Genomic DNA, 21,314 nt, shown 5'->3' on the forward strand with positions numbered 1-21,314 from the left:
TGTAAACTCCAATCCAAACTACAGATGCCAGGTTTTGGTTTGGCTTCCTCTCTGTTTGCTCCTACCTCTCTTTGTATATGTAATATTAGGCAAAACTAGTCTATCACCTGTGACACTGTGGATTATTAATTGCATATTTTTCAACCAGAACATGATTTTGCATAAACATTTAAAATATTGGAGTCAAATAGTCTTCAACACAGGTTATTTCTGCATAGGAGACTAGAAATTATATATTTGGCTTTGTATATTTGGTTGTTCGCCAAGGTATAGGGGAGAGAGAGAGGACAGATTTTGTCCACTCTGTGGAACAGTCAAAGGAGTTTGAGTCGTGAAACTTAACTTGCCCAAGAGGTCAGGGTCTCTTCAACTTCCTGGCATCTGTGCCAGTACTAGTTTTGCAGGAGTTTTGCCAATGCCTGCCTTCCAGGATGCTGCTTCCCAAATCACCCTGTCTATTGTTTAGGAAGGGAAGAGTATTGTTATGCATTGGAGAAAACTAGTATAGATGGTGACCAGGTCAGCATTCACTCACACCAGGAATCCCTGTGTGGTTTGTAGCATGCAAAGATGCTATCTAATCAAAGTTCCTCAGGGCCAACAATCCCCCAGTTCCACCCCATATTTACAAGCTGCTTGCAATACATCCACGGTTTGATTCTCCACTCACATTAGTGGAAGACATGATCAGGCTCTTGGTTTATTCACATTCAGACTTTCAGTGCCAAATACCTATTTTCCTTTTTTTATCCAAGGTGATATTTATAAACTGTCTGGAAGATGAATTGTAAATTATTAATTTGGTTATAATTTAAGGATCTGGATGGCAAACCGTTACTCACATGTACTGTCATTACTCACATAAATAGTTCCGTTGCAGTCCATAAGACTAATTGCAAGAGCAAGGAGTCAGAAAAGGTTTGCATGGCTAGGCCTTATATGTATTATAACCAGAGCTAGGAGAAATTGTGTGTGCAAATAGTTTTGTTCACTGAAAAATGCAGATTTAGGTTAACCAAAACTATTCGTGAATTCAGGTCAAATTTGGTGAATATTTTTGGCCAATGTTTTAACTTTTCATTTAAAAAAATACACTTTGTTTCAGAATTTTCCCAAATTTAATTTAAAACACATTTTTAAAAGTTGTTCTAAAAAAGATGTAAAACTGAAAAAAATCATTGTGGGTTAAACAAAATATTTTGCTTCAACAAAAATAGAAATTATTATTTCATTAAGAAAAACAAAAAAATGTTCATTTGCGTTTGATCCAAAGTGAATTTTTTTAAAAATTTTCAATTCAACCACTGAAACCAAAAAAAATCAGTTATTCATCCAGCCCTAATTATAACCCACAATATAGTCAAAGGTAAGTAAAATCCTGACCAGTTGGTAATGCTAACAAGGCTTTTCCAGTCCCAGTAATTCATGAGAAAACTGGAAAAATATTAATATGCTGACAGCCAGTCAGAATGGAGGATTTTTCTTTTAAAATCCCATTTTGCATTAAAAAAATAGCTATTTACCTTGTATTACTCTTCATGGTTATATTTCTTATAAATGACACATTTTCTTACTTTGCGTCTTATTAACCTCAGGTGAAACTTTACTTAGATTTTTGTTAGAAATCAGCCGTATTTATTCAAGGCTTAAGTAAATATGTGGCTGAATTTTTGTTGGCATAACGCATATATTTAACAGCTCTAGGAATGTTGCGTGCTGCTAAACTGCAGCAGCATTGATATATAAACAGGTGTTTCATTTTTGGTAACTTACCTCCCTAATGAGAATCTGAGACACCAGCTGCTTATATCTGAAAATCATCTTTGCCAAATTTTAATTACTTTTAAACACTGACACAAGTAATGAGAACAATTACTAGTTCCCTAATCCATTTAATTATTCCTATCCTATTTGTTGCAGTCATGGTGGACCCCATTACTGGCCCAGGATGCATGCCAGGAAACAAGTAAGTGGCTTAAAAATACTTTCCCATTCTAACTTTACATCATCAATTTTAGCTAATAAAAATTAAATAAGAGGGAGTGTGCACTCTCAGTTTCTTAAGCTAGAAAGCTGAAGGGATACTGTCATGTTTGGACAGATCAAAGTGAAAATGCAGTCAACCTGTGGGGGCATAGCACAAGTTAAGGAAGCTTGCCCCTCCCACTTTGGCTCTATTAACAGTTGAATTCAAATCAAGGCTCAATCTCCAGTAACTTCTTTGGGGAAATCTCACATCATTTCACTACCACCACTGCAGTTTCATCAGTGGGAACATAAGTATAGACAGAGCACTGGCATTTTTATCATTGTACCAGCTAAACCTGCTCTGCTCAGATTTAGTTGATACATGCTAAAAATCCTTGGGCCGTGTGCACACTAGCACTTCCACCACTGTCTCCACTGGTGCAGCTCCACTGGTCATAGTGAGACAGTAGTAGATTCCCCAGAAAGGCTAATGTAGACACAGCACATGCTAATTCAGAACTATTTTTTAAAGAAGGGTTTTGCTCCAAAGATGCTACTGACTCCTGGCTCATTCAGTCTGTAGTAACACTGGCCCCAGTCCTCCAAGGTATTTAGGCATCTAATTCCCAGTATTATGTGCTTAAATTCCTTTGAGGATCTGGCCCAGTGTCAACAAGAGAGGCTAACTGAAGGGCAATTACAATAGATAACAGACACCCTAACAGGTTCATGAAGAAAGTACTGCCAGACACCAATGTGCAAATGAAGTCACTTTTTATTACTGCAACAAATAGCACTAAGAGACAGAGCTCAAGGCATAGGGTAAAAGCAAAATAAGATGACAAAATGTAGCACACAGACAATCACTGCTCACTTCAGCACCCGGCCTCTTGTGAGGAGACAGTTTCCCAGAATTCCATACTGCCTATTTCCCAGGCTTTAGCACTCAGCTTAGGAACTCAATTCCCAGGATACCCTTCAACTGAGCCTCCACAACCCTGTATAAAGCAGCTTTTAAACCAGGCCAAAAGAAGGAATCTCCAGAAGCAACAGGTGAGTAGATTCACCCATCAGGTAAAACAACATATTTAAATTGTGTTTTAAAACGTGGGTGTAAAGAAAAGGTTTTTAACTCAAGGAATTGTTCAAATGACCAGTCCTGGCATTTTCCTCTCAAACTTTGGGTTTTGGAAGCACCAGACTTGTAAAGAAAAGGTATCTGGGTAGCCTTCTAAGAAAAGAGGAGACAAAAACAGGAAACCAAGCATTTATTACTCAATATGCATGAAGGAATAGAAAAATGGAGGTTGTTAAGTACCCTTTTTCAACCCAGGCATATGTTACCACTGGAAACCTCTTCCCCTTGTGTCATGAGTGTATGTTCTTAGTTCGTTGTACAGAGGAATTGAAAAATTCTGGGTTGGGTTGGAAGCTAGGGTCCTATTGCCTGAATGAGCTTTGGATCAGGTCTCTAGTTTCCCACTTAGGAGGCTCCATTACCTCACAGACACTTGTACAGCAATTATTGTTTACTGAGTACATCAATTAATTTTTCACGGGTCACCAAATATATGTCAGATGACAAATGACCTTTAGTTACCACCAAGCTGAGCTGGCTTCAATCCAATAATCTAGAGGTGAAATTATCCAATTATCCTTATCCAGTTACCAAGTTCCTAGGACATTCATAATTTTAAATACAAAATTTACCTCTGTGAGCCAAACAGTTTGTTCTATCAAATAATGTGAGACATAAATTGCTTATTAGTTGTTAAGGTCTGGAGCTGAGCTCCTTATTTCAGTAGAACTACTGGTGTGAATAACAGTTTACCAATGTGAATAAGGGCCTCACAATCTGGCCCTAAATAACAAATAAATGGGATAAAAAAATCCAGTCAGGCCCCCATTTCATGGGGGAAAGTAACAATGAATTATGTCTGTTTCCCAGTGAAAGACATCATATTAATAGACAGCTACATTTTAGTGTAGAATATTTGCTTCTGTGATAGTTTTTGAGACCTGCCTGTAAAATAATAGAAGATTCTAATTTAACAGAATAAACAACCAATATTTTATATTTAAATAACCAGATAAGCATAACATACTTACCTGGTCACACATGTTGGAGTGTCTTTATGTTTAGTTATAAGGGTGGGAACTAAATGGTGGTAACAATTTTTATTTTGAATAAGTATTATAAAGCTTTCTGATCAGGCATATAGCAAAATTATTTTTGTTCTGGTTAGGCTCTGTTAACCTGTGAAAGTCACATAGTGAAAACTGAAAAATTCTGGTGGTACAGATACTGAGTGAATGAGTCTAATTTATCCTTTATATAACCCTAGTAAAGTCAGTGCAGTTATAGCTGGGATGAATCTGGCCATTTTATTGAATGAAGAGATTGTGCTAGAGACCTACTAAAAATTATTGAGACCTTTTGAAGTTTCAGGAATGGGAAACCAATTAGGAGTAACGGTTTCTGACTTTTCTTTAAAAATAAGCAACTTTAACATTGTTCTATTTTGTCAATTTAATTTTTTCAAACTGTGTCTCCATACTATAGCCAAGCACTTCAGAGTAACTTGGAGGAAAATATGTGTGTAGAAGTGTGAGGGTATTTTTTACATACACAAAAAAAACCCACATTTGTCTGTGAGAATGTTAATCTATTTTAGAAAACAAATTCCAAATGAATTTTAGCACACAGATTTAAGCCAGCTTCTGAGAATGTACTTTGGAGCATTAAAACCTTAATGCTAGAGAATGCATTACAGTCCATTGAAGCAGTAGTCCACAAACTAAGAAGGATTTACACGTTAGTCACTTATGGTTCCTTAGGAACTATTAAGGAATTTTTTTTAAAAAATTCTTTATTGAAATGAGCGTACCAGGAGTATCATCGAGATTCTTGCTTTATGTAATGGGACCTAGATTGTAAGGCTGTGATTTCTTGAAGTGTTTAAGCACATGCCTAACTTTAAGTGAGTACTTCTATTGACTTCAGTAGGACTGTTCATATGAGTAAAGTTATTCACGCGCATGATTCAACCCACCGAGTATAATGAAACAGTCTTTTTTACATCATTGTGTCCAGCTAAAGATTTCAATTTTTTCTCAGTAGTCTTATTTCTTCTCCTGTAAACTAGTTTTTCATTGGTGATACTCTGTGAAACTTCTCAAACTCAGTCACGTACTGCTGGGGGCCTTTCTGATTTCCATTGTCATGTAAGACATAAATCTGCAAAAAGAAAACTAATATGCAGAAATGTCTGCTTCTGAGAAGAAGCCACATCACCTTCAGGTGGGGTGTCCAAGAGAACCATTCTTGTATCCAATAGGGAATTTTCATTCTATGCCAACAATTCATTCATAATTTGTTTAATATTTTCTCAATATTGTATAGTATCACATAATTTCACCATATGTGTATTAAATCAGAATTTTCTGTATTACATTTCCAACATTGGTCTGTCTCTGTTTCCATTTCTTTGAAGTCTTATAAAGCCCACAATTCAAGAAAAATATTGTACTTTAACTTTTATGACCCAGATCCTGCCACTTAGGCCTATACAGGGAAGGGACCCTCTGCATAGCGATCTCCCCTTTTCTGCACAGAAGTGAGACTCCGCTACCTCTTCAACATTGTTCTCCTCACATCTTTTCCCCAGCCACTGTGGAGACTTCTCCATGTAGTCTGGGCTCTGTCGAGATTGGGAGGACTGAGAGAAAGTGTAGCTGGGAGGGGATCAGGGTGGATGTACATTGTCCCCACCACTGGCCCTATAGAGATTAGTCAAAAAGAGATAATTCATCTGTAGGATTATCTAAGCCTTATTCTTCTATGGTGACTCTGGTCCTGAAGGCAGCTGCTGCCAGGAGACATCCATGGCACCTATCTCCAAGGGTGCTGTACTGTCAAGGGCCCAATAGTCAGAACTACTGTAGAAACACAAGGCCTCCTGCACACCCCTGGAAATGCCAAGTCTCGGGGGCGTGCAGAGGGCCGGCTCCAGGCACCAGCGAACCAAGCAAGTGCCTGGGGCGGCAAATGTAAAGGGGCGGCAGGACGTCGGGTTCTGGGGCGGCAATCCGCCCTCGGCAGCAGCGGGAATTCGGCGGTCACTCCGCGCCGGGACGGGACTCTTCTTCGGTTGCCAGTAGCAATTCGGCAGCCGCACCATAACTCCGCCTCCGTGTTCGGCGGGCAGGATTCCGCCACCGCATTCAGCGGCAAGTTTGTTTTGTTTATTTTGCTGCTTGGGGCAGCAAAGACCCTGGAGCCAGCCCTGGTGTGCAGCAAGGACCCTCCTGGGAGGGTTCCATGGGAGAGGATGATCTGGGCCTGTATACTTTATTACGTTTTGTGTTAATGCTCACAGATTCTCCCAATATGATTGGAGTCCCTGAATATATTCCCCATACAATTTTGTGGTTCCAGTTTTGCATGAGTTATATTAATAATTATATTTCAAGCATAAACAACCATGTTAGTTAATCACATACATTTAACATAGAATGTTCTCTCCTGTTAAGTAACAGTGGTGAATTTAGATGTCCAGGACAGGAAATAATTTAGACCCCAATCCTACAAACACTTGCACATATGCTTAACTTTACTGCTGTGAGTGGGACTACTCTCATTAGCACAGTTAACCATATGTGTAAGTGTTTGCATAATGGGCAAACTTAGTGTTGTAAGTATTAATTAAAAAATGAATAAGAAAGGAAATCCAAGGCCTCTGTCTGAACTGCATTGAGCTAAATTCAGTGCATTTTGGGAGAGGAGATAACAGAATATGCAGTACTATATATACATACTATATAGCACGTGTGTGGGCTCCTTGCTTGCGGAGGCAGCCATGCACCATACCAACCACAGAGGTTGATATATTTATGTTTGCCTGCAACTTCCCAATGCAATAGCCTAGAACAGCCAGAGGGCAGTGTACTCTGATCACTCATTCCTTCCACCATCATGCATATACTTGGGGTTGAGGGCAGGTAGGGACACTCATTGGAAGACTCATGCATTATGGGAATTCCCCTGGAGGCTGGTTCTGCCAACTTCATAGGCCATTTTTGTCAACAGAGCTGACATAAAGGGGCTATGGCATAACTGAGAATCGGGGTGTGAGTCTTGAGCTGCTAAAAAGATTTTAAATACTTTGATTCAAAAAGATCAAAGCTTACCTATCAAGTTAACACTGCTTGCCTTACATTTCTTGAATTCTGAATTGCCATTACAAAATGGTATCAGGATTGTAGTGCAGGAGGTTTTAGAAAACCATTTTGGCAGGCCCAGAGCATTTTTAATGTTTTACAAGTTGTTAGAAAGTGTCTCAGTAGGTGCAGGATACTCTGGTATCTTTGAAATCTAAACACCACTAGAAATCAGCACAGGTTGTACAAACAACCCAGAGGTGGACTGGGGCCGCATGGTCCATGTCATTCCCAGCTTACTTAGAGACTTCTCTATTGAACCATTGTTATACATTGTTCACTAGAGGTGACTGAAGTTTTCTGAATGGATTTTTTTTAAAACAGCAGATTGATTTGTTTCAGAACTGAACTTTTTGTGAAAAATGTTTCATTTTTAAAAATATTCTATTTTTTTCAGCAAAACACAAATTTAAAAATTGTCGGTTTTTGTTCAGTTTTTTTTTATTTTTCACACTTTTAACTTCTCTATTCCCTTTTTCAGTGGAAAAATGGAAAAAAGGAAAAATGAGTAAAGGATGACAGAAGGGAGAAAGTATAAATAAAACACTTAAAAATCTCAAAATAATTTTATTCTGAAAGTTATGTAAATTATTTGAAAAAAAAAAAAACCCTACCATTTTTCAACCAGCTGTACTGAAAACTATGGACTGAACCCAACATTGGCATCTGGACTTCACTTCATCTACTCCAGAAAGCTGGTGGTGAGCTGAAGATTTCCACCTGCGCCTCCCCCTCCTCCTACCCTCTCTCTCTCACACAGAGACACACACACACACACGCACTTATTTTTAAAAAGGAGTCAGATTCACTGTGGAGTTTTAACAGCATCATCTTATTGTCCCTCCCCAAAGTCCTGAAGCCAGACCTAAGTAAAGGAAGGATACACACTAGAAGCATCTGGGATATAGAGAGAATGGAATGACTAGATCCAGAATGGGTGGAGAGAGACTTGGAAAGTTCAAAAAAGGGGTGATAGAGTGCCAGTCTGCACCCCTATGTTCATCCCTTTTACAAGATTGATACATTTTGTACAAAGTATGCCTTGTGAGGTATCATTTGAAAACTCATAATTTGCTGATCATTATTATCCTGGTAAAATGTGTGGCAACATTGTATATTAAAATTATAAAATTCTACTGTATGATATTACTAATACATGTTCCAAGTCTGGAGAGCAGTCACAAACCAGTTCCCCAGACAAAAGACTAGCTGATGCCTCAGCCGGAGTCAACAAAATCAAATGGACCATCACCTAGTTAAGTGGCCATTCTTTGACAGGAAAGATGATGTGGGAGAAAAATCTACATCTTGATAAAGAAACAGCTTGGGATTCCCATTGATACAGACTTTCTATTTCCTGAACTTCAGCTGGAGATGATGCTTGAAGAAGAGAAAGAAGGAAGAGCAGATGCCCCAAATTATCTCTTCCTTTCTCTCTACCCACTGCATCAACAACACCTGAAGAATAAGGAAGCAGTATTAGACTGGGGGAGGGATCCTGGCTGAAAGAAATTCAGCCAGTAAGAATGCTGAAACATGGTGAGAGAGACCTTTGCTTTGAATGCACTTAGTTAAGTTAGGCATTAGTTGTGTTTTATTTTTATTTTCTTGTGACCAATTCTGACTCTTATGCCTCATTACTTGCAGTCACTTAAAACCTATCTTTCTGTAGTTAATAAACTTGCTTTACTGTTTTATCTAAATCAGTGTGTTTGGATTGAAGTGTTTGGGGAAATTCCATTTGGGATAACAGAATTTGTGCATACCATTTTCTGTTAATAAAATGACAGACTTTATATGAGCTTGTATTGTCCAGGAGAGAGCTGGGCAGTACAAGACATACATTTCTGGGGGAAGTCTGAGACTGGGAGTTTGCTGTTGTTGCTCTGCAGTATAATTCATGAGTGGCTGGCTATAGCACTCATACAATATAACTGGGAGTAACTTACATGTTGTGTGAGAGCAGGCCAAGAGTGGTAACTCTCACAGCAAAGCAGTGTAAGAGGCATCACATGTTGGAGAACTGACAGGACATAGCTATTCATTGGTCCAGATTGTAATGTCACAGAAGGAGACTAGAAAAGACCCCAAAAAAAGTGAAAGAGTGGAAAAAGCCACCAGCAGGTGATTAGGTAGAAAAAGGCAAAGTGTAAGAGAAGGAGCAGGGAGAGAGTCAGGGGAAAGAGTTGCAAAGCAAGGGAATCAAGAGCATGACAAAGAGTGGGAGATCTAGGAGGGAATATTGAAAAAGGAAAGTGAAGAGCCTGATCCAGCTCCCATTCAAGTCCATGGGAACTGGATCAGACCTTAAGTGCAGGTAAAACAGACACTGAACAAGAGATGTAAAAGAGTTGTCGTAACTGTGTTGGTACGAGGATGTGAGACCCCCCCAACATGGGTGAGGTAATATCTTCTATTGGACCAACTTCTGCTGATGAGAGAGACAAGCTTTTGAGCTCCACCTGAAGAAGTGCTCTGTGGAGCTTGTCCCTTGACAGAAGTTGGTCCAATAAAAAATATTTCCTCACTCACCTTGGCTCTCTGAGGTAAAAAGTGACAGACAGGTAAGCAGTAGAAAGAGGAGGAGGGAAGTAAAGCAGAAAGAGAGAAATAACAGAAAATGAGGGAGACAAATTAAAAAGAAAGTGTGTTTAATGGCAAAACATTACTGAAAATACTCATTTGAGTTTCTATATAAAATATCATTGGGGACATGATCATGTAGGACAAGGAGGCTTGGAAGAGTTGGCTGTAAATGGGTGGTGGGCATAAGAGCCCTGTGTTCCAATATATAGGGGAGGCGATAACCTGCTTTAGGGGACTTTTTTTATAATGTTGATACTGGCTTTTTGAATGTTTTTCTATGCAGTGTGTATGTGCGGATGATGGGAAACGTGAGTGTGTAGAAGGAACTATGGTTGCAGTGTGTGGAATTTGCTACTGGCAAGTTATTCTAGCACAGAATCCAAGATAAATACCAGGTAGGCTTACTTTTTGCATACACTTTTTGTTCTCAAATGCAGGAAGGTGCACCTGGTGTTTCAGAATTTTCTTATGCCCCTCATTTAACATTTTGTTTCCTCGCCACTTTTGTTTGGCGAGCTGTAAACCTGGTGAAAGAAAACTAAGGAGAAGCACCTACAAAAGGTGGCATTGTTGCTGGCTTTGGGGCTGTCCTTTCAGCCCCTGTTGGGGAGAATCTGTTCCCTTGGACACTCCTAGGGGCTTCCACAGCCTATGGATCACTTCTGCTACGCCTCAATTATTTTGATATTATTGCACTCTTGGGGAGAGTACCAGGCAAATTTGAAGAGGTTTGACTTATTTGAAATAATATGGCATAGTTTTCATTTTCTGAGATCTATTTAATGCAAATGTAATGGGGGAGGAGGTCTTTGGTTTGGGTGGACACATATGAGGTGTCAGAATAATTCACTCATCTTTTCCTGGAATCACCCTTTCCTTTTTGATAGTGAGGACTAAGGATCTTCACCCCTGTCTTCAGTGCTGACCATTTGACTGCCTGTTGTCTTGGACTCATCAAAACCTCAAGCAACAACATTCTATTAAGAAGAGTCACCATCCTAGAGAGTTTTCTTTCAAAATTCTCCAGATCTCATAAGGAGTTGCTGAGAAGAAAGAGCAAGTATTAAAGGGACTGTACAGTAGTCACTACAAGGAGATTAGTTTTTAAATTTCAGATTCCCAGTTGCAATTTTTATTATAAGTATAAGCTTAGAACACAGGACTTTCTGATTGGCTGTCAGTAATATCATGCCCCGGCCAAGAATACCCAGTAAATGAAGAAATCTGTTTAATTTTAGAAGGTGCATTTTTGAAAATCATCTACTAAAATGAAGCCTTCAGTCACCAAGTTATCATCTTCAAGGTTTCATTCTTACATACCTAGAAAACAAACAATCTGGGTAACAACCCAACCCTGTGGCAAAGAGGTTTGGAACTCTGCCTTCCCAAAAGCCTTTTGCGTCTTTTGTGTCTCAGCTTTTATCAAGTCTATCTGTTATTTAACAGTTTTCTATTCCTCCGCTGCGAGAATGATTGGGCCTTAAGTATGCAGCCCTGCCTCATTATTCCTCCCTCTATACTTGTGTGAGACTGAGTTTACTGGCTGCAAGACAAGGAAAGCCTCTGCACCCTGTTACACTTCATCTGCTCTTTAATACATTTAGCTGTTCTTGTGGTGAGCCATTCGATATCACTTACGGTTTTTCCATGCTTCAGTACTTATCTCTTTGCTTCTTCTCCACTTTCTTAGAATGTGCCCAGGTTTCTGTTCTATATATTATGGTTGGCAGTACAAAAAACTAATAATATTCAAGTTTCTAGGACTGAGCATGTTAGTGAACTAGACTTTCACCTCTGGAGGTCATGGTAAAACTCCTGTTTTTGTTACAAGCAAAATGGATTAGAATTCTGTGTAATCCATGAAATAGTCCCTCTTTCGCTCTACATTTTGCCTCAACATCTTTGGCTAAAAATTTCAACCATAGGAGCCTAAAGTTATCAAAAATCCATATTTAGGCACCTAAGCAGGTGGTCTAATTTTCAAAAATGCTGAACACTTAGCTCCCATATTGGTTCTTGTTATTCCATTGGATGCTGGCTCTTTTATTCCATCTTCATATGTAAGCTATAACTGTCAAAGCATATTCTTCATGACAATTTGTTCCAAAGGAAGTGGGTTCTGGAAATAAATCCACAATGGTAAATCATGGGTTAAATGGGGGTACTTGTTCAGCATTTTAACTATTACCCTATACTTATCACCCCCTGCTAGTTTTATTGAAGAACATAGATGAATGTATTGATACCCATAAGAAAGAAAAATAAATTGACCCTCCAACTACATATTACCAAAAGCTGGGTAGTAGTCCTTTGTGCATAATGCTGATATTTCAAGATTGTTCTTTATACCAACATTTTAAACTTGTAAAAATGTCTATCTCTTGCAATGTGTGTGCTATTACTGTCTGTCCATCTTCTATGTTCAGAACTTGCATTGCTAAAACCAATGCCTGCCTTACATCATTGTTTCTCTATCCCAGTGGCCATCTGACTCTATCCAAAATGATTTCCTTGAAGAATAGTGTATGGACACCTATTGTACTTATCAATCTTTAATGGATTCAGACTACCCAATTGTAACAATACAATAAAGTGCTACCTATGACAGCTCAGATATGATGTGTTTTACAATGCCATTAGTTTGCCTTTTCCAATTTTCAGTCCTCACAAATGTCAGGACAAAATGACAGCTTAGTCTAGTTGTAAGTGTATTATTATTGCCCCTTTTAACTAGGTGTTATCAGACTTTCGTGGCCTTTGCAGCAGGTCATTTTCCCATTGGAAGAAAAATTGGTGATACTGAGCCAAGATATTTTCTAATGTAATTTATTTATTTACAGAATGAACACAGTCCTCTTTCCATTAACAGAAATGGTCACAAATTGCATGGTAATTTTTTTCATAAACCTCAGCTAAGCCACTCTCTTGTCACCTAGAGGCATCTCTCTCCCAGACTCTCCCACTTAACATATTCTTCCCTTATTCCAATTTGAAATTTTTCAAATTATTTGTTTTGCAAACATTTTGTTCCAATTGGAACAGAGAGTAAATTTGAAATTACTTAATTCAAGCAGGAGGGAGTTGTCTCCCCTCTTGGTTAACTGGTAATGTAATGCAAGACTTAGTTTTCCATTGATAGTCTTGGGATGAAGCAAGGCTAGACAATTATCAGAGACTATTGCAAACAACTAAAACCACTCGGCGGTTAAGACAAGAAATGGTAGTTTAAAGTAAAACTGGTAAACTGTTGCTACATTGTTTCTTTGGGGGTAGAGGATCTAGGATTTCTGTAAGTAGCCAGTGTCAGGGGCTGGCTACCATAGGGGAATGATTCAAGGAGACTCTGGTGCACCTATTGTTAACCTGCAAGGCAGAGACAGGCTGGCATGGCCCAAAGCAGAGTGATTGAGTGGCTGAAAAGCTGGTGGTGCTAGGGAGCTAACACCCTCTTACCACAAGCAAGATTCCTTCACACCAAAGGCAAGGGGTAATAAGGTGACTCTCAGTCCTGGGTGCTCCAAGAACCATCACCGGAGAAATCAGGCACGAAGGGAAATGAATTAAAGGCTAAGTCTGGGAAAGATCCTGAGGCTGAAATCAGCTGACTTGGAGCCTCATCCTGTGAGATGATGCATGTTTCCTATGATGTGCTGCATGCTCCCTACTCCCATTGACTTCAGGAGAAGCTGAGGGTGCATAGCACCTTCACCAAATTGGGCTAATATATCTACCAAATTGGTTGTTGTGATTCACAGTAGTACTGTGGTAGCACCTAGGAGCCCCATTCACGCACCAGGATAGATGCACACCTTAATCTATAAAGTAAATTACCACAGTTGTGTGAAACCTACGAATTCCAATTCATTTGATTTCAAAAGTGACTCTGTTGGCTTGCTAGGATCCATGATCTCTGAGTTTCCATCGTGGTTGCACCTCTTTTGACATATGGAATCCTGGAACCACTTCAGCATTTAACTGTGGGACTCTCAAACTCTTTGTAAGGGGTTATCCTTTGTGCAGAGTAATCTCAGACTCTTATTCAGATGTTGACCCTAGCTCCCCTCCCATCCATACTCAAATCCTTTCACCCTAGTCTGGCACTACTTTAAGTCTGGGCTAACTGAGCAATAGACTCGGGTATCACTTTCACTTGGACTGGTAACCCACCCACTTTGCAGTGAGGATGCAAACTAAACCACTTGAGCGCTGACAGTCCTCCTATGCCTTCCCACAATTCCCCGGTGCACCCAGTCCTCCTATGCTCCCACAATTCCCTGGGAAAGAATCAGAGTAACTCAACTTATTGAAGCACAGAGAACCATAGCAGATGCCCCAGCAACACACAGGTGAGTGAGTGAGCACCTGTGAGGACACTAAGTCACGTTTGGCTTTGAAGTGTGGCTGCTCACACCCAGGCTCAGCTAACCCTGGTGTTGATCACCCAGGCTAACTCTGCAGTGAAGACATACCAGGGCCGGATTAAGGCATAAGATAACTAAAATACAGCTTAGGGCCTCGGACTATGTGGGGGCCTCTAAAGAAGAAAAAATTGACTCCATTTCAAATTTTATCAAAATAGGTTGATAAATAAAGGAGATATGGGAAAAAGAAGATTTTTAAATATACACATTTTCATTCAAATATGACAAACATACACGTCTGGCTACCAAATACCCTTACCATGCCCTAACCCCTCACTAATTTGTTGATTATTGACAGGTGGGAGGCCAGGGCTGAGAAAAAAAGATAATTTACTCATAGAAAAATAATTTTACAAGTGCAGTCGCCTAAGGCAGTGTTTTGTTGGCCAGCTGCTACTGGTAAAATTCTGACCGTGCTTTCATAATTTGTTTAAATAAATAAATCTCACTGCTGATAAAATTCGGAAAAATGTGAGGTCAGAGATGGCAGTGTCATGAAGCAATCCTGCCATGCTCATATTTGTATGGAACTCATCCTAGGAGTGATGTCATGTACATTACCTTGGCTGGTAATAGCTGGAAGGCCGCCATCTTTTGTTTACAGTCCAGCATGCTCAGTTGTATAGTGCCTTCACTCCTGTTTTTCTTAGTTTTCTTAAGTGTTAACGTTTTTTTCTTCTTTTGATCTGTATATATGTACAATTGTGTATTTTAGTGCTCATGCCACTTTCTGCTTCATGCGCTATCCATGCTTTACATGATGGAGTTTGCAAGTGATCATCTGATGGACTTGAGTCAAGTGGATCTTGAGGACCGTAAATTTGTGCTGCCTTCCCTCTGTCAGTTTTGGGAACCTTCACAGTAAATATCAGAGAGTGCTGACGAAAGGATAAATAGAGGGTTTTGAAAGAAGTGAAGAAAGATATACATATATATCAAAATATTCTGAGTACTTGGTGAGCAAGTTATTTCAAACTATGTACATATATGATTTATAGGATATTAATGTCTATAATATTCATTATATTTGCTTTAATATAGGCTAGTTTTTCTCACTTTCTCAATGCCTGTCTAGAGATTACCAGTCTTTTTTCTGGTAAATTCTCTCTTTCATGCAAATAGCTTGTTATCACTCTGTGTGTCCGACATGTTTACTCAAGATTAATTAGTGGTCCTGGGGGAGACAGAGGATAGAGAAGTGAATGCAAAGAGAGATGTCTGCCTAGAAAATGCTGCAAGAAAAGCTATCAGCCCTAAGCATTCTGTGCATCTAAAGTGACAAACTCTGTAGCTTATCATTTGAGGACATCATCAATGACTTTGCTCTCCAAAAATTACAAAGAAAATGTTTTAAATGTCAGTGTTAAAATTAATGTGATGTGCAAACAGACATACTGCAGGCTGTACTGCTTCCATTAAGTAAGCTGGTCTGTGTAACTGTAACTGCTTTTGTGTTCCTGTAGATATAAAGTTTTCATATCTATTAATTAAGAAATCATAGATGAAAACATGTTAATTTGAAGCTATTTTATAATGCAAATAGGCATATTGCAAGACATGTTTTAGTTAGATTATTATTCTATTTTTACAACTTTGCCTTTGTATATATGCAAATATAAAGCTTTCATGTTCATATATTCAATGTCCTTTCTGTGAAAATAATAATTTTTTTTTTTATGGTATGGGGCCTATTACACTTGACATAGTTTAGGGCCTCAGAATGTCATAATCCGTCTGAGACATACCCAGGTGTTGGTAGAGTCTCCACCTAGCAAGGCACTTTTTTTACCTTAATACAGTTCTTGGAATTTGGCAGCACACTCAGGTCATGGAAGAAGTGCCTAGGTTTGTTCTCTAGTGACTCCTATAGCCAACTTGGGAGCAGTGCTGACAAGATCTGGAGGGAATGACATCCAGCTATCCTCAGCAGGAAAGAACAGTCAGCGTACAACATGATTAATATGGAGAAAATGTTTCAGTACTTGGCAGACCCCCAAGGGAAACAAAATAATTTTCTACATTTTCTTCAAGATTGGCCACAGTCAGATAGGCTGTTTGAAACCTGGAGATATTTTAAGATTTTGCCAATACATGATACTGTATTTTTCAATGTAGCTTAAGGTGTTGTAATAGCTTCCCCCTGAAATTATCCATTTGGTTGCAAAGCACTATGCTGCATGCTAGACAATCAGGTACTGCTAAGCTAGCTTTATCACTGCAATTTTGGACAGTGGTTTTATTAATTGTCTTGTTGAGAGACTTGAACCATTTGTTGCTCGGAAAAATTGGAATCATTTAAAGTAAATAGTTTTGTCTTGGCATCCTTTCACTCTAACTGCTGCAACTTGTCCTGTTAATGTTCTACGGGTGGATGTTTCACCTTGTAAGATCTTAGAGAAGAATATAATTGGGTCCCATATACTTGGTCTTTTACACTAAAAGCACTGAATTTCCAAACATTGTATTAAAGCCAATAAGTCACAAAGCCACAGGCAGCACTTGGAACCAATGGAGCCTAAAAACTGACAGGGTATCCTTATTTGTCAAGGGGACTGTAGCGGGGCAATGACTCACTGGCGTGGCGCCTCCTGCTGGTTGTCCTGAGAATTAGCTCCTCCAGCCCGGAGCGCTCTCTGCAGGCCAATGTCCCTCCTACCACTGACCTGCCCCTCACCCCTCCCTCCGGAAGGAGAAGCCAGGACCCCACCACCGTCTATGAGTCCCTCCTGCCTGGCCGGCTGATTACTGCTCACTGCTGCTGGCTGCTGCTGTGTTGGAACTGCTGCTGCCATGGAGGAGGAGGAAGAGGAAGACTCCTGCAGAGGGACATTGTGGAGGGGTTTTATTCACAAACTGAGTGACTTTTGACGTCTCTGCTCCTGGGGTGGTGGTGACTTTTATTGCTGCTGTGGGGAGCAAGGGGGAGAGGTGTGGAGCCCTTGTCCATCTGCTCCCCCCTACTACCCGCACCACCACCGCCACCCCCTCCAGCACCCCACATACCAACTGGACCTGCTCTTTGCCCCTTGACAAGGCTGATTGTTTCCCCCCTTTCATCACCTGGGACTGTTTGCAGCAGTGAGCGGCAATACACTGAGTTATACAAGCACACGTGGGCGCACATGCCTCCTTACCTTGGACTTTCCCTCCCCCCGCTGCATTTGGCTGGTGAGGCCCCCTCCTTGCTGTGCTCCCCAGCCCCGCTGTGTTAGTTTGCCCCCCCCCCGCCCCCCCCCGGAGCCTGCCCCGACTGCCACTTGCTTTGACCCTCTGGAGTTTCCCTTTCTGTTAGTTTGCTTGCCCCGCCCTAGTCCTTCAGTGTTTATCTGTCCCACCCCAAACTTTGTGATTTGGTTTGATTGCCTGTCCTGCCCTTAGACCAGAAGCTTCCTCCTGTGCTTTGCCTGGCCACCTTTCCCCCTTGTCCTCCTTTGCCCCCCACAAGCTCAGTCCCTCTTACCTGAGTGCCCATGCCCCCTCTGTAAGCACTTGTGCCCCCTTTCAGTTGCCCCCCTCACCATTGTTCACAGACTCCCCAATGACTTTGTAGTTTCTTCCCTTCCCAGTGCAGCCAGAGGAGCCGTATCCCTACCCAGTACCTGTGCCCCCTTTTTGCCCCTACATCCCCCACTGCTAATGCCCTCCTCCCCTGCCTGCAGCCTAGTGGGGAGGAGTTGTCGCTTTCCCCCCCACACCCACCCAGGGCGCCCTCCTTCCCTGCATACAGCTTATGAAGGAGGAGTGGTTAGCCCCTTCCCCCCACAATCCCCCTCCCCCTCCCACTGGACCCTCCTCCCCTGCGCATTGCTTAGTGGGGAGGAGCGGCTGACTATCGTGCCCCTACCCCCATATTAGGGCCTCCTCCTGCCTCTCACCATCATGGAGGAGGACCCTGTTCCTGTCCCAACTCCTGCCCCCACTCCTGCTCCTACCCCTGCTGACCCTGTGGTCCCCCCTTCGCCACCGTCCGTGCCAACCCCTGCAGCTGAACTCTTGGCCACCATTGGTCCAGACTCTGCTGCTGCCATGGGTCCCCTTCCACCAGTAAAAAAAGCCAGGGGAACAAAAAGGCCCCGTCTGGAAAACAAAATGTCCCGCCGATGGTGCTGCTCCCACTGCCGCGGCCCCAACACCTGCCACGGCCCCTCCTTCCCCGGCCGTTCCCTACACCAGATCTGGGGACGCTCCATCCCTAGCCCCCAGAGCATACGCCCAGGTGGCTGCCACCCCGCCATGCACCACCGTGCCATCTGCCTCAACTGCCACCTTCGGTACCATCCCTGAAGGCCAGGGTCCCTTCCCCTCGCTGACCAGGAGGCACGGCATCCACTGCCTCCTGGTGCCCGCCTTGCCCAACATTGAAACGTACGTGCAGATGCTGGCGAGGGTGGTGGGGCCCACAGCCGTCGTGGTGGCCTCCAAGATGTATGGTAAAGTTGTGTTCTTCCTGGCATCAGAGGCCGCCCTCAGGAGGCGGTAGAGAAGGGCCAGGTGGGGGGGGAGTGTTCTTCCCCCTAGAATCCTGGAGGACTTGGGTGTACGGGTGGTACCTCCGTTCCGCCCTTCCTGCCCAACGCTGCCCTGTTGCCTGCCCTCTCCACGCTGGGGAAGCCCATTTCCATCATCAGCCCGCTGGGCTGCAAGGACCCCACCCTCCGCCACCTTCTGTCCTTCCGCCGGCAGATGCAGATCCAAGTGCCACCAGCAACGCGTGGCGGGGTGGCACTTGAGGGGTCCTTTCTGGTGCTCTATCAGGGGGCCCACTACCGGGCTCATTATTCGATGGGAGAGACCCGGTTCTTCCTCTACTGGGCGACAGGGAATGTCCGGAGGGACGGCCCCATGGCCCAGCCCGGAGAGATGCCCAGGACTCCCGAGACCCATGGAGGAGAGGGCGGCAAGACCCTTGCCAGCTGAGCGAGAGGGCCCACCCTAGGGGGAGGTTTCCCTTCCCTCCGCTGTCCCGCCTTTGCTGCCCCGTGCCCCAGCATCCTTGCCCCCGGCCCTGCCCCTGCTGACCAACCCTCCACCACCACCTCGGAGGGCTGGGTGCTCGTCCGGGGGAAATGCAGCGTCCACAAATCGCAGGCTCGATCCCTCCCCTCTGACGAGAGGGAGAGGAGGCCCCCCGAAAGATGCTGTGGGGGGCTGATGTCACTACATCTTCCGCTGCACCCCCAGAAAGAGCCCAGCAGGAGGCACTAGCCACGGGAGCCATGGCAGTGGACGGAACCGCCACTGCCCCCCTTGTTGAGTCCCCCGCAAGGAGGCCTCTGTGGAAGTTCCCACAGCCCCTATACCACCTGTGCCCCCTGCCGCTGTCAATACCGGGACAACTGTTGCCCCTGTGACTAGTGGGGAGGTCGCCGGGGCCGCGGGCACTGAACTCACCTCAATATTTGATGAGATTGAGGCCCTGGCTCTGACCGCGGACACCCGGGGGGAAGATGACCCTCCACCAGCAGGCCTCAATCTGGGCAGCAGCTTATTCCCGCCACCCCCTCCTCCCCCTGCCCTTCACCCCCAACTTTTGCCCCCGCTCTGATCCTTGGGGCACCCCTGGCCCTTCCTTTCTGCCCAGCCGCAGATGACACCTTGTCCAAGGCCGCTGAGCCCCTCGGGGCGACAGCTGAGGCTAAGCAGCCAGACCCCAGGCCTGTGGGCACACCCTCCACCACCCAGACAGAGCGCTTGGCCTCCCCTTCTGAGGGGAGCCCCACTGTAGTTTCCATCATGCCTGGCGCCATGGTTGCGGGTAACGCGCTTGTCGTGACACCCCTGCCCGGTGTCGGGGAAGGCCCCACTTCTGCCCCTGACCCTTTGGTCCACAACCCCTGCTAAGAGAAGCCGCACCCCGGCAGCTCGGCAGCCGGGGATCATGATGCTATCCCTGTCCCCATTCCTGTCCCTGTTCCTGCCCTGGTTCAAGCTCCTGCCCCCTCTCCCATCCCAGCTCCCATATCAGTCCCTGCCCCTGCCCCTGCTACCGCTCCTTATCCTGACCCAGTCTCTACTGCTGCCCCTGATCCTGTTTTTTCCCCCTCTCCTGTCCCAGGCTCAGCCCCTGCTCCTGCTCCCGCCCCTTCTCCTACCCTAGTTAATGCTCGTGCCCCCACCCCTGATCTTGATCCCGGCCCTGCTCCTGTCCCCACAGCATTGCCTGCCCCTCTCCCCTCCACCTCCCATGCTATTGCCACCCCCGAGGTTGTCTCGTTTCCGTTGCCCATGGACAACCCTCAGGGGGCGGTTTTCGTGCCCCTCTTCCCGATGCTATGGGGGCTGCTCTTTTCCCTCCACCCACTCCTCCCATGCCAGGGATGGGGATGGGCTGCCCGGCGCAGCCACGCTGGGGCTCGTCCCCTTGTTTTCCTGTCTCCGCGGGCCGCGAGGACTTCTCAGGGGCTCCACCAGAGGATGGCAGTGGATTGGCTTCCGCGTCCCCCTCTGTGCTGAGGGATGAGTTGCGCTGCTTCCTGAAGGACACCCGTGGCTCACAGGGCAAGGTGCAGCTCACCCTCCAGTGCTGGGGGGACTTCCATCACGTCCTCTGGGCCATGAGGAGCCTTTTGCAGGAGGGGAGAGGGACCGGGAGGCAGGACATCGTGGCCTACCGGTGGGCCCACAAATTCCACAGCTCCCTGTTGACCTTTTGGGGTCGAACATAGGTTGTTGCAGGGCCCGCTGGAGGCTGTCGATCAGCCTGCCTGTGAGGATTCGCCCCAGACCTCCCTATGAAAGACACCATCTTTGTCATGTTAAACACACGGGGCTGTAGAGTGGGTCTCCACAGAAGCCAGATGCTCTCCTTCCTTTGGGAGGGGGCGTACTCTGTGGTCTTCCTGCAGGAGACCCACATGGCTCCAGCCTTAAAGGCTAGCTGGTGGCTGGAGTGGGAGGACGGCGTTTATTTTAGCCACCTCAGTGGCCACTCGGCTGGGGTGGCCACCCTGTTCTCCCCCGAGCTACGGCCCGAGGTGCTGGGGGGTGGCCAAGGTCGTGCCGGGCTGCCTGCTGCACATCCGGGCCTGTGGGGGGGGGGGCTGACATTAAACCTGGTCAACGTTTACACCCCGAACACAGGCCTGGAATGAGTGCATTTCTACCAGCAGGTATCGGCTT

At 44.2% G+C, this 21,314-nt stretch overlaps 1 long non-coding RNA gene across 1 annotated transcript; it reads left to right on the plus strand.

The window, feature by feature from the left end:
* Positions 1-2,924: 2,924 nt before the first annotated feature.
* Positions 2,925-12,385, plus strand: LOC122465942. Its single transcript, XR_006291096.1, has 3 exons — positions 2,925-3,021; positions 10,058-10,169; positions 10,662-12,385. It is a non-coding gene; the product is annotated as an uncharacterized LOC122465942 (long non-coding RNA).
* The last annotated feature ends 8,929 nt before the right edge of the window (positions 12,386-21,314 follow it).

Source organism: Chelonia mydas, chromosome 5 (genome assembly GCF_015237465.2).
Source record: "Chelonia mydas isolate rCheMyd1 chromosome 5, rCheMyd1.pri.v2, whole genome shotgun sequence".
NCBI classification, from domain to species: Eukaryota; Metazoa; Chordata; order Testudines; family Cheloniidae; genus Chelonia; species Chelonia mydas.